Source organism: Triturus cristatus, chromosome 4_1 (genome assembly GCF_964204655.1).
Source record: "Triturus cristatus chromosome 4_1, aTriCri1.1, whole genome shotgun sequence".
Taxonomy (NCBI): domain Eukaryota; kingdom Metazoa; phylum Chordata; class Amphibia; order Caudata; family Salamandridae; genus Triturus; species Triturus cristatus.
The window spans coordinates 126,320,001-126,331,471 of record NC_140585.1 but is presented as its reverse complement, the minus strand read 5'-3'; positions in this window follow the sequence as shown (position 1 = coordinate 126,331,471).

Below are 11,471 nucleotides of genomic sequence, written 5' to 3'. Positions count from 1 at the left end.
GTTGCACCACGATCTGGGTTCCAGATCTTCAATTTTTTATTTTATAAGTTAAAGGACCTCAGCAATGTCAAAGAGCCTTTCATTGCTATAAGTGGCATCATTCTCTAGAAGTGATATTCTGGTCTCTGTGGTGGTTATTGGTTTTTCATGATTATTTATAGTGCTGGTCATTTTGTCCACTGTGGTCATGAAGGCGTCAAGCTTAGTATCAATAGAGTGACAGTTTTCTGCATAGTAAGCAACAGTGTCTTAATGTCTGGATCCTCAACAACCTCATGGACATTCTGTGAGGCTGCCCATGATCGATGGGGTGCATTTTACTGGCTTTATGAGTATTGAAGGGAAGCTGTCTTTGTTCGGTTTCACTTTTCCCTATCGCTGGTGCCTGTCCAGGTGTACCAAGATGCAGATAGAGGAGACTGTCACCCTGACTTTGACACGCTCCCCAGGGGACCTAATAGTTTATGTAAAGGGCCCTTGGCCAGAAGAAGGGGATAACTCCACCCACTCCGAGGCCGCCTGGGACCGCTGCAAGCTCACTGACTATTGTTGTATGGTTGTGGTGTTGCTATGGACCCCACCAGTGGGGCAATGTGTTGTGTATTTATTCCTGACCACACGCCATCAGTCTATAACGCTATTAATAAATTGCATAAAATCGCAGCTGAGATCCATACAGAAAATGGCACTTGGACCTTTTCTGGATGGTTTTGGGCATTGATCACTACATGGGGATGGAAAGTTTTAACTGGTCTCTGTATTATTGTAGCAGTTCTGTTTTCCTGTTGCATCTGTGTTCAGTGTGGTCCTTTACTCTGTTCTTTATGTGTGTCATTTTGTATTCCTGATAAGAAAGCTATTGCCAACGTCACCTATCAGAAACATTTAAACAAAGAGGTGGAAGAGATGATGAAAATTTACATATATGATGATTATCCTAATAAGCCGAATGTCTTCAGTAAATGCTGAAAGGGTCGTCTGTTGAAAACTAAAACAGCGATATGATTAAGCATTCACTGAAGACATGAATTCTCTTTAGTTAAAACGTGTTTCTTGTCTTATGTTGACTAATGTCCGGACTCCATTTTGTATTGTCATGTCTCCACGTGCTTTGCACGAGAAGAGTCCTACCTTTTCGCTAGTTGCTCTTGTAATCTGCCTAGTAACAGTCTATAAATAGCTCCTTTGTCCGTCTGGCGCATGTCCAGACTTGACCACATCTGTTATCAGTTAGTCCTTGTTTGACCATGTTTTCGCGGGCTCAGGAAATTGTTAACTCCGCCCATATATTGATCCTGTATCGAAAATGTCCATAAATGGTAATGAATTTTGCTCTATGTTGTATCCACCCACTTATGAGCCCCTCTGTTGTGTATAAAAGGGGACCATGTACGCAAGTTCTTTGTGCTACTCTATGCAATACTGAAGAGTGTTGTGTAGGTTGTAGGACCACCCTTAAGGGTTAATAAACTCTGTCTTTGGATTTGCAGTTTCCGTGCCAATTTCCTTCTAGCTTTCGTTACAGGAGAGCGAACCCTTGTATTCTGCGGGCCTAGCTGGGGCCTGTACTCATCACCTAAAGAAAGGAATGAACTTGCATTAGAGGTGGGGGTGGTGATCCAGCTAACACTACTGAGGGGGCAGTTGGGGCTACCCGGCCCCTTAGCCTCCTCTTCTTCTAGCATGAGAGGCTGGAGATCGTCCCTCAAATTGGGGATTTCCAGGATACCAGGGGAAGGAGTAAGGGAGGGAGAAGAGGAGCGAACAGCGTGGGGAGAAATAAGGGGTAAAGGTTAAGGGGTTGCAGGGTGCGAGGGAAGATGAAAAAAAGGGAGAAAGTGATTTGGGAATGGAAAGAGAAGGGATAGAGTAGAAGAAGGAAGAAAAGATTAAAAGGAAGTAAGAGACGCATAAAGGAAGGACGGGCAAAAGGTGTTCGAAATAAAAGAGAGAAAAAAGCGGGAGAGATAAAGAGAACCGAAGGAGTGCAAGGGAAAGAAGGGGTAAAACGGCAGAGAGGTACAAAGGTTTGTGAGTGTTGAAAGAAGAATCAGAGGGAGGGGGCAAGGGTGAAGGAGAAGAGATAAGGAGGAAAGGAGCAAATGGTAAGAGAAACAGTCGAGAGTTGGAGGTGAAGGGAGGGGAGGGGCGAAGAGAAAAACAAACAAAGAAGACAAGTGAAAGCACAATAGCAGTTATGATGAGGGGGTGTCAAAAAAGGCACAAGAGAGGTGGGGTAAAATTTTGGAAAAAGTTATCAACTAGAATGTTTTCAGTGCTTGCCTCCTCGATAACGTTTTTGTTTTGCAAGAGTCGGTCAGGCTAATTCCTGCTACAGCCCACATAGTATGTACTTGCAAACAGAAGAACCGCATCACGGCGGACATGTTTATATTTAAGGAAAGATTTACAGGGCAGTTGAAACAGCAAGGATATGCAATGTTTTAGCACCACAGCACCCTCTTCATGCCTGCTGAGCTTCATGAAAAGAGCTGAGAAACGGCCCGAGGCATTTCCTGCACAGCTCGAGCCTGGTGCTTAATTAAAGAGTCTGTGGTTCGAGGTGTAGTGACTCCGGCCATCTTACAATAGTTGGTCGGACCAATCCCTGCCATAGCCCACATAATACGTACCTGCAAACAGACGAACCGCATAATGCGGACATGTTTAGATCAAAAGAAAGACTTACAGAGCAGTCGGGAGAGCAGCAGCATAGTGCATTCTTTTAGCAACACGGCGCCCACTTCATGGCCACTGAGCTTCATGAAACATGAAGCATGGCCGTCGTTAAGCGGGTGCTGTGCTGATAAAAGGAGCACAGCAGCATGCACACCCACAGAAGTGCCGGAGTAAATGATAAGTAAACAAGACAACTCGCTGCTAAAGCAGCTGTTAAAGCAAAGTGTTACGAACATGTACAGTGGTGCAAGAGAAACCCCTGAAGCCTGTAGTGAGTGTGAGACAGAAAAACGCAAGGACACAGTTGAGGGAGCAGAAGAAGATAAATACTCACGTAGGCCAACGGCGCCCACAGTAACTCTTTCACTTTGTCAAAATAAGACAAGGCCGGCGGAGCGTGGCGCGCGCCTGCTTGGGGGCGGGGGAGCGCATTCCAGGCGGGGGAGCGGACCCTTTGAAGTGCTCCCAAAAAGCGGATTGCATGGCGGCACGATGCGCGTGATTGTGCGCGTGCTAGCCATGCAATCCGCTTTTTGGGAGCACTTTTAAAACCCGCTTACAATAGTCTCGCTTCGCGATCGCTTACGTGATAGCCAGGCGAGACCTAATGAAACAAAAACGTTTCATTTTTATTTTTAATGCCTCCCGTTTTCCTTTTAGGAAAACGGGCTGCATTAAAAAAAACTGCTTTATTTAACAGCAGTCCCAGATATGGTGGTCTGCTGAGCCCAGTAGGCCACCATACCTGGGAGGGTCTGCCATTCCTAATGGGCTTGAAAATTGCGAGAGGCTTGTTAATATTCATGAGCCTCGCGATGTGCAACCCCATTGGGAACCACAAACAGTGTTAAACACACTGTTGTACATCCAGCGAGTCGTAATTGTGACGCAATTTGTAAGTCGCAAAATTGCTGGTCGTAGATCGGGCCCTTAGCCCCTGGAGCTCCAGGAAGTCTATCCCGCCGCATGACCCACCCACAGACTCCTGTGTAAAGCAGATAGGTGCCGTCTCAACTCTCGAGGGCTGCCCAGTCAGCAGGGGCCCACAATTGCACTTTCTAAGATTTATATTCACTGTTATACAAGTTGAGTAAAATGGAAGGGCCCTCTTTTTGTCTGGAAGCATATATATTTGATCTTGGAATCTGTTATTGTTACTGGTAATTTGATTTGTTTATCAAAATTCGAGAATGTGTATTTGTGGCGCACGTTGGCTGTAGGGTAGGCGCTCACCAGTAAAGTTGACTATGTGTCCACCCGAAGGTGGTGAAGACACAACCCCCGGGAGACTGAAAAGAAACCTCAGTAATGATGTGTGGAGCCAAGCAAGAAGTGACGAAGGGTTAACCCAAGGAGATCCATAGAGACCTCAAGTAGGTGAGTCTAAGGGGTCCACCCAAAGTGGTGAAGTCACCAGCCTAAGAGACTGACAGAGACGACAGAAAAGGATGTATGAGTTTAGCCCAGAAGTGGTGAAGGTTTAACTTAAGGAAACGCATACAGCACACAAGAGAGAATTCTAAAACAGATGCCCATTCTTTGTCTTTCATTTCCTGTCCCAGTTCAAGAGACCACTTAACAGGGAGTGGGCTCAATAGTATCACTGAATGTGAACGAATACCTCTGTACAGCCAGCGAGTGAGATGGCGTCCCTCTCCCATTAGATACATTGTATTCATTAGTTCATGCTTAGAGGGTTCAATCCTGTCAGGGGACCCACGGAGTTTGATGTAATGGGAAATGGTTGCATATAAGAGAAAAATGGTCGGGGGATCCCCTGGGTACGAATAAAATTCTCATGATCTGCCAATGTTCCCTCAATGAACAGTGCAACGTCAGCCATAGTGGTCTTTTACAATCTGCGGGGTAATCGAGGGGAACAGGATATCATTGCTCTCAGAGTCCGACGGCAGCAGGTTGTCATCAGAAGGATTCGGAGATATGACCCGCGTCGGGTCACGCATGGAGGCAGCCACCACCAGGCGGAATATCATTCCAGCAGTACCTGCTCCGTTGTTGTTTATTTTGTCGACAAAGATCGCGGTAGCCTACGGCGGCGAAGCCCAGTTCTGTTCTTTGTTTCACCACATGTCGTGAGTGTTGCTCAATATTGTCCAGAGCCTGGGAAGGTAGAGTGGCCTCAAGCCAAGCGTTTGCTGTTTCCGGGTCGCCAAAGAAGCAAGATTTCTGATTGTAAGTAATTTTCAGGAATGCCGGAAATAGCAGGGCATACTGAGGGCCTGAAGTTTCTGTTTGAGTGGTTGGTATGAGTATCTATGCCACTGCACCAGCACCGTATAGTCTGGGTATAGAGAAATCCGGGCATTTTCATATTGTATGGGAGCGTTTCCACTGAATTTTTGTAATAGATGATCACGATCCCTATAGTTAAGGATGCGAGCTATAAGTGGTCTGGGCGGTTTACCAGCAGTGGGCCTGCCCGTAGGGATCCGATGTGCATGCTCCACACAGAGGTAGGAAGAGAGGCCATCCAGGGCGATATGTTCTCTCAGCCAATGTTCGACAAACTGGGTCACGTTGGGGCCCTCCGAGTGTTCCGGCAGCCCAATAATGAGGATGTTATTGCGTCTGGCTCGCCCCTCTGCGTCCTCGACTCTATCTTGCAGTGTAGTCAATTGCTGTTGCATTTGTGACACCTGGCGGCATGGTCCTTATCCTGTGGTACAAGATCTAGCATGATGTTTGACCGTGTCAGAGAGTTTATGATGGTTAGCACGCAGGAGGGTAAGACCAGTAGTGAGTGTAGCAAGTTGTTGCTCGAGAGATTGACGCGATTCCCTGATTTCAAGAAGGATTTGGTCCAATTGATCAGGGGGAGGGGATAAGGCCGTCGGCGGGACACAACTTATCGAGGATCTCAAGGCTTCCTCAGCATCTTCCTGGGATGGTGTCTCCACAGTGGGTACGTCCCTTTCCTCGCCCCATCCCAATGAGTGTGGCGCAGTATTACACTAGGAAGGGCCACCCTGGGGCAGACTGTAGGAGAAGTGCCCGGTGTAATAATTGAGTTAAGTGGCAATGGGACGTGCTCATGAAAGGGGTACCAAAGGGGAAGATTCTACGTAGTGTTTGAGCAAATCAAACACTCACCCCCAGTCAACTGATCTGGGTTTAATCCATCATCATTCTTTAGCTCACTCCACCACCCCAGTTCAGACATTGCCATATGCAAATCAGTCTGGCCCTGTGCCTCATGGGAACAGTCCAGCCCGAACTGCCAAGCCATGTCTTCCCTGGACCGGAAACAAGCATCCTGGGACCGGTTTTGGGTTCATAACCCTCATCAGCCAGGCTATCTTGAATCCAGTGGCAAAGTGAGCAAGGGACCCACGTCTGGGCATACCCTGCCAACTTAGGGCGAACAAAGAGATACCAAAGGGGAGCAAAAGGTGAGCTCGCTGCTCCAACTGGTAATGTGCCAGGTTACTGAGACCACTCTCGTGCTGTGTAGTGGAGGGATGATCCAGCTCCGGCTGGAGAACAGGACCGGCACTAATCAGCCAGTCGGTGGTCCACGTGGCAGCCCACAACACACAAAGATTCATGAACATCCACCTGAGACAGTCCCTCTTCCTAGGCCCGCGAAATCAGCACATCCAATCACCAAAAGTGAGGGGGGGCTACAGCGTCACAGTAGACAATCCAGGTACCTGTGAGCAGCCAAAATATCGAAACTAAAATATCTACCTACACAAATATCGAGTTTTAAATATCGAAGGGACAGAATATCGATGTCAATAATATCTATGGACAGAATATCAATCCTAAGGTAAGTATTTTAATATCGATGTCAGTAATATCGAAGTTAGTAATATCGACATCAAATATATCGATTTTACTAATATTGATGTTACTAATATCGATATTTATATTATTGTTATGTATTTTAATATGTATTTAATATGTATGTGTTATATGTTTTTAGTTAAGTGTTCTACTGGTTTTAACATATATGTATACAATTTTTATATGTTAACAATGGTTTTTTAAGTCAATTTTGTGTTTTAGTACCGTAGCGGGTTGTGGGTTTATAGGGGAATAGGGTGGGAAGTAATTTAATTATATGGAATTAATTATACATTTTTAGGAATTATAAATTAATTTTAATTATTTTTTGCGTTTAAGTTCTGTAGTTCTGTAGCGGGTTGTGGGTTTATAGGGGAATAGGGTGGGAAGTAATTTAATTATATGGAATTAATTATACATTTTTAGGAATTATAAATTGATTTTAATACATTTTTGCGTTTAAGTTCCGTAGTGGGTTGTGGGTTTATAGGGGAATAGGGTGGGAAGTAATTTAATTGTAATTCATTAATAATTTATTTTCATTTATTGGTATTGATCATTATATTATTGTTAATTAAGTATTAATTGGTAATTAATTTTTATTAATTGGCAATTAGTTTTAATTAGTTGATTAATTGACAATTATGTTAAGTGTATTATTTTATTAGTGGAGTGTGTCGTGCGTTTATAGGGGAATAGTGTTGGAAGTAATTGAAATCAAATTAAGTAATTATTAAATTAGTTGTTGGGTATTGATAATTAATTAATTGGACAGTAATTATTAATTGGTAAATATTTTAAATTATAATATTTTGGTTATGAAAAATAATTAATTGTTGATTATTCATTAATTGTGAATTAAGTATAATTAAATATTATGCATTGATATTTCTAATTAATATATTAATAAGTAATTATTAATTGGTAAGTAATGTGTGGCGTATGAAAAATATTTAATAGTTCAATATTTTTTAATTGGTAATTCATGTTTCATAATTATTATTTTGCGGTATATATTTTTTTAAATGGTTAATTATATTTTAATTGGTATTTACTTTTTAATAATTCATATGTTTTTGGTTATGAAAAATATTGTATCGTTTAATAATTATCATTTGGTAATTAATATTTATTAATTATTATTTATTGGTATTTATTATTAATGTATTGTTAATTAATTATTCTTTGGTAGTTATGTTTGTAATAATTATTTATTGGTATTTGTAAATAATTTTGAGTTATTTAATAATTAAATCACTAATTATTTTAAATAATTATTTTATTTATAACTATGTTATTTTTAACTTCTACGCTATCCAACACTCTCTGGAGTTGGAATAGTAATTTTTACCCTTACGCTATCCAACACTTTCCCTACTGTTGCACTCTCTGGAGTGGAAATAGTAATTTTTACCCCTACGCTATCCAACACTTTCCCTACTGTTGCACTCTGTGGAGTTGGAATAGTAATTTTTACCCCTACGCTATCCAACACTTTCCCTACTGTTGCACTCTCTGGAGTGGGAATAGTCATTTTTACCCCTACGCTATCCAACACTTTCCCTACTGTTGCACTCTGTGGAGTTGGAATAGTAATTTTTACCCCTACGCTATCCAACACTTTCCCTACTGTTGCACTCTCTGGAGTTGGAATAGTAATTTTTACCCCTCTGCTATTCAACACTTTCCCTACTGTTGCACTCTCTGGAGTGGGAATAGTAATTTTTAGCTCTACGCTATCCAACACTTTCCCTATTGTTACACTCCCTGGAGTGGAAATAGTAATTTTTAGCTCTACGCTATCCAACATTTTCTTTACTGTTTTTTTTTGGAGCTGGAGTAGTAGTTTTATTCTCTCTGATATTTAATATTTTTTGTATTATTTTAGCTAATGTAATATATAATTAATTTTAACAATATTCAAATTAAATGTAATTTTTTAAATGTGTTATATATAATTATTTAATTTGTATTCATGTTATTGTTTTATGTGTATGATGTATTTGTAATTTATAATAATTTTTAACAAGTTATAAATTATTAAACAATTATTAAAATGTATTATTAAGTAAGTATATATGTTATATATTATATGTATATGTTTAATTAATGTTTTATTACAATATATATATTAATTATTAATTTTAAACATTATAACATATATTTATTTATGTTTATTTTATTTATAAGTATTATTTGGTTTATTTTACATATTTTTTTTAACTAAAAAATACTTTATATTTTTAATAACGATATTTTTGACATTCTATATTTTATTTTCGATATTTTTGTACTTACCATGTTGTAGATAGGATCTCGATATTCTTGTCATCGATATTTTTGTGTCGATATTTTTGTAGGACGATTTTCTGTCCGTCGATATTCTGTCAGACATTCCAGGTACCCACAGGTGATATGTAACGGACGCGGGACTGCGCAGCAGCCAGAGACCTGTCACTCAGTGGTGTAGAGTGGGTAGGCGCACAGCGAACCGGTGATCACCGGCAGCAGAGCAGCGCTCGAAGGGTACAGGCAGATGAGGCACCCCCACCTTCCGTTCCCAGGATGTAGCCACCACCGCCGTAGCCCACCGTCCATTAAATGCCTCATCAGTAGGGGTGTTACAACAGTCCATGCACCCTGCCAAACCGTTAGGATAGTCCGCTCACTCCCATTACATGAATGGGGCACTGCAGCAGGGAGGTTACAGAGGCTCCTAGACCCCTCAAGCTTCCGGGAATCTCTCTGGCTCACCCCCGCGCTGGTAAATAGTTATAATCAGTGTGTAGGCTGATTCGGCATGGCAAGAGGGAGTAGGCCTGCACTTCAAGGAAGACTTACCGGCTGTGCCAAGGTGGATCACTGGACATCCGCAGGGAAGTAGAGGACAAGCCGCTGCCGAGGCCCAGCTGCCTCAGTAAGTTGTGCCCCCTACCAGCCACAGCCGCTTGCGGAGGTAGCGCCGGAAAGGAGAAGCAGGCAGCGGGCGCAATGGGGGTCTCTGCTGGGAACAGTCCACCTCCGGCTCCTCATCTTGGGGCCAAAAGGCCGTTGTGGATGTATTTACGAACGGCCCGGCACCGGTGATAGCGTGCGTGTTGCCAGCTCAGGTTAAACACACACATGCCTAATACTCACCTGGGCCCAATTCATGCACAGAAATGAGCTGGCAAAAACCAGCTGATATCAATATTCGAGTTTACCTGCCATTTAACTTTACCTTTACCAAATCTTACCAACTTTTATCTTCTTAATAACTCCTTTCTCGATGAATCAGGATCTGACATAGTTTAAGGTAGAAAAATGACATTTATCTTATATTGAAATAACCACAATCTCAGAAAGTTTGGGAAACCTTTATCTAAATTAATAATTTTGTGAGTCAAAATCAATCACAGCTTAAACACATTAATTCAGGAGGCAAAATTAAGTCAAACAAAAACATAATCAAAATAAAAATCAATGAAGACTGTACCTGAAAAAGGGAAAGAGAGAGCAGGTACAATGACAGTCTTTTCAGATTCATATTTACCTAAGGTGATAGATGAACCCAACTCTTTGAAGATAAGCCAGATAGAATCTGCCAGGACAAGATGCAGACGGAGGATTGGACAGATTTGGATCTGCAAAGGCGACCTCTTCTAAGTGCAACACCAGCGTAGCATCCCTCTCTGATACTTCTCTCCTCGGGTGTCCCTCTTCTGCAATTCCCTCTAGATGATTAGATTAGCGATCAGTAACTCAGTTTCTCGAGCAGTTTCTCTGGCAGCAGCAGGATCTGAGACAGCGTCTCAGTCAGGGTAGCAGCATCCACGTTGGGTCGGTGAGGAGTCGGAATGACGGATCTGACAAGTCTGACAAACTATCTAACTAAGTTACCTTTTTTATATTATTCTTTATTCATGTACCACCCACCATGTATCCAAGTTTGTGTATTCCCTTATTCCAATTGGTCAGGGCAAGAGGTGAGTTCATCACACCATATAAAAAGTAATATTTTTACTGTGAACTATTGTTCTATGTTCCCGACCCTTAATTTACTTTCCCATAGCTTTATTCCCACCACATTTCTCATTATGATCATTTCGAGTTTATACAATTTATTTTAAATTGTTGCATTCGTCTAGTTCAGGGGTTCATGTTCCCCGGCATCTTCGGTCAATGTGGCCTTGGCTGTGATTCAAGTTTCTTCATGGGTTTCCGGCCAGTCTTTATGCGCGTGCACACTGGTCAGATGGAATGGGGATTTCAGTCACCCTCTGAGGCCCAAACATGAACTAATAATAAAGTCAGAAAAAGACACGTTAGAATGTGACAATAAAAGTTTTCACTGTATAACACTTATCTGATTTATCATTCGACCAGCACGCCAGGAATGTTGCCGGCAGATGCTTTGGAATAATAAAATCGCTAAGAAAGTTCTTTGACTTTCTTCCACTTGACGCCAGGAAAACAGTAACAGTAGCCCTCATAATCTCACGCCTAGATTACTGTAATGGCCTCTTGGCCGGGACAAAAAAGTCCACACTGACCAAACTTCAAAGTGTTCTTCACACGGCTGCCCGACAGGTCCTAAAACTGCCCCGAAAATCATCTATCTCCGCAGCTCTAAGATCCCTACATTGGCTCCCCCTCCATAAAAGAATACTTTTTAAAATACTGATTATCGCCTTTCGGGCGTTTAACAAAACTGGTCCAAAATATCTCACCAGACGCTTCCCCCACTACAATTCGAGCCGATCTCTCCGATCTGCCCAGGACAACCTCATGCTCCCCGCTAGGTACAACTTGAAGACGAAAGGTGGAAAAACTTTAAGTTTCCTGGCCATTAAAGCCTGGAACAGCATGCCCAAAAATCTTAGACAACAAACTCTTGAAAAACCTTTCAGAAAACTTCTAAAGACCTGGATTTTTTGCCTTCCCGACGATTTCACCAAAGCTGCCATTTAACCTCTTACTGCTACCTCGACTGGGCCCTCAGGAAT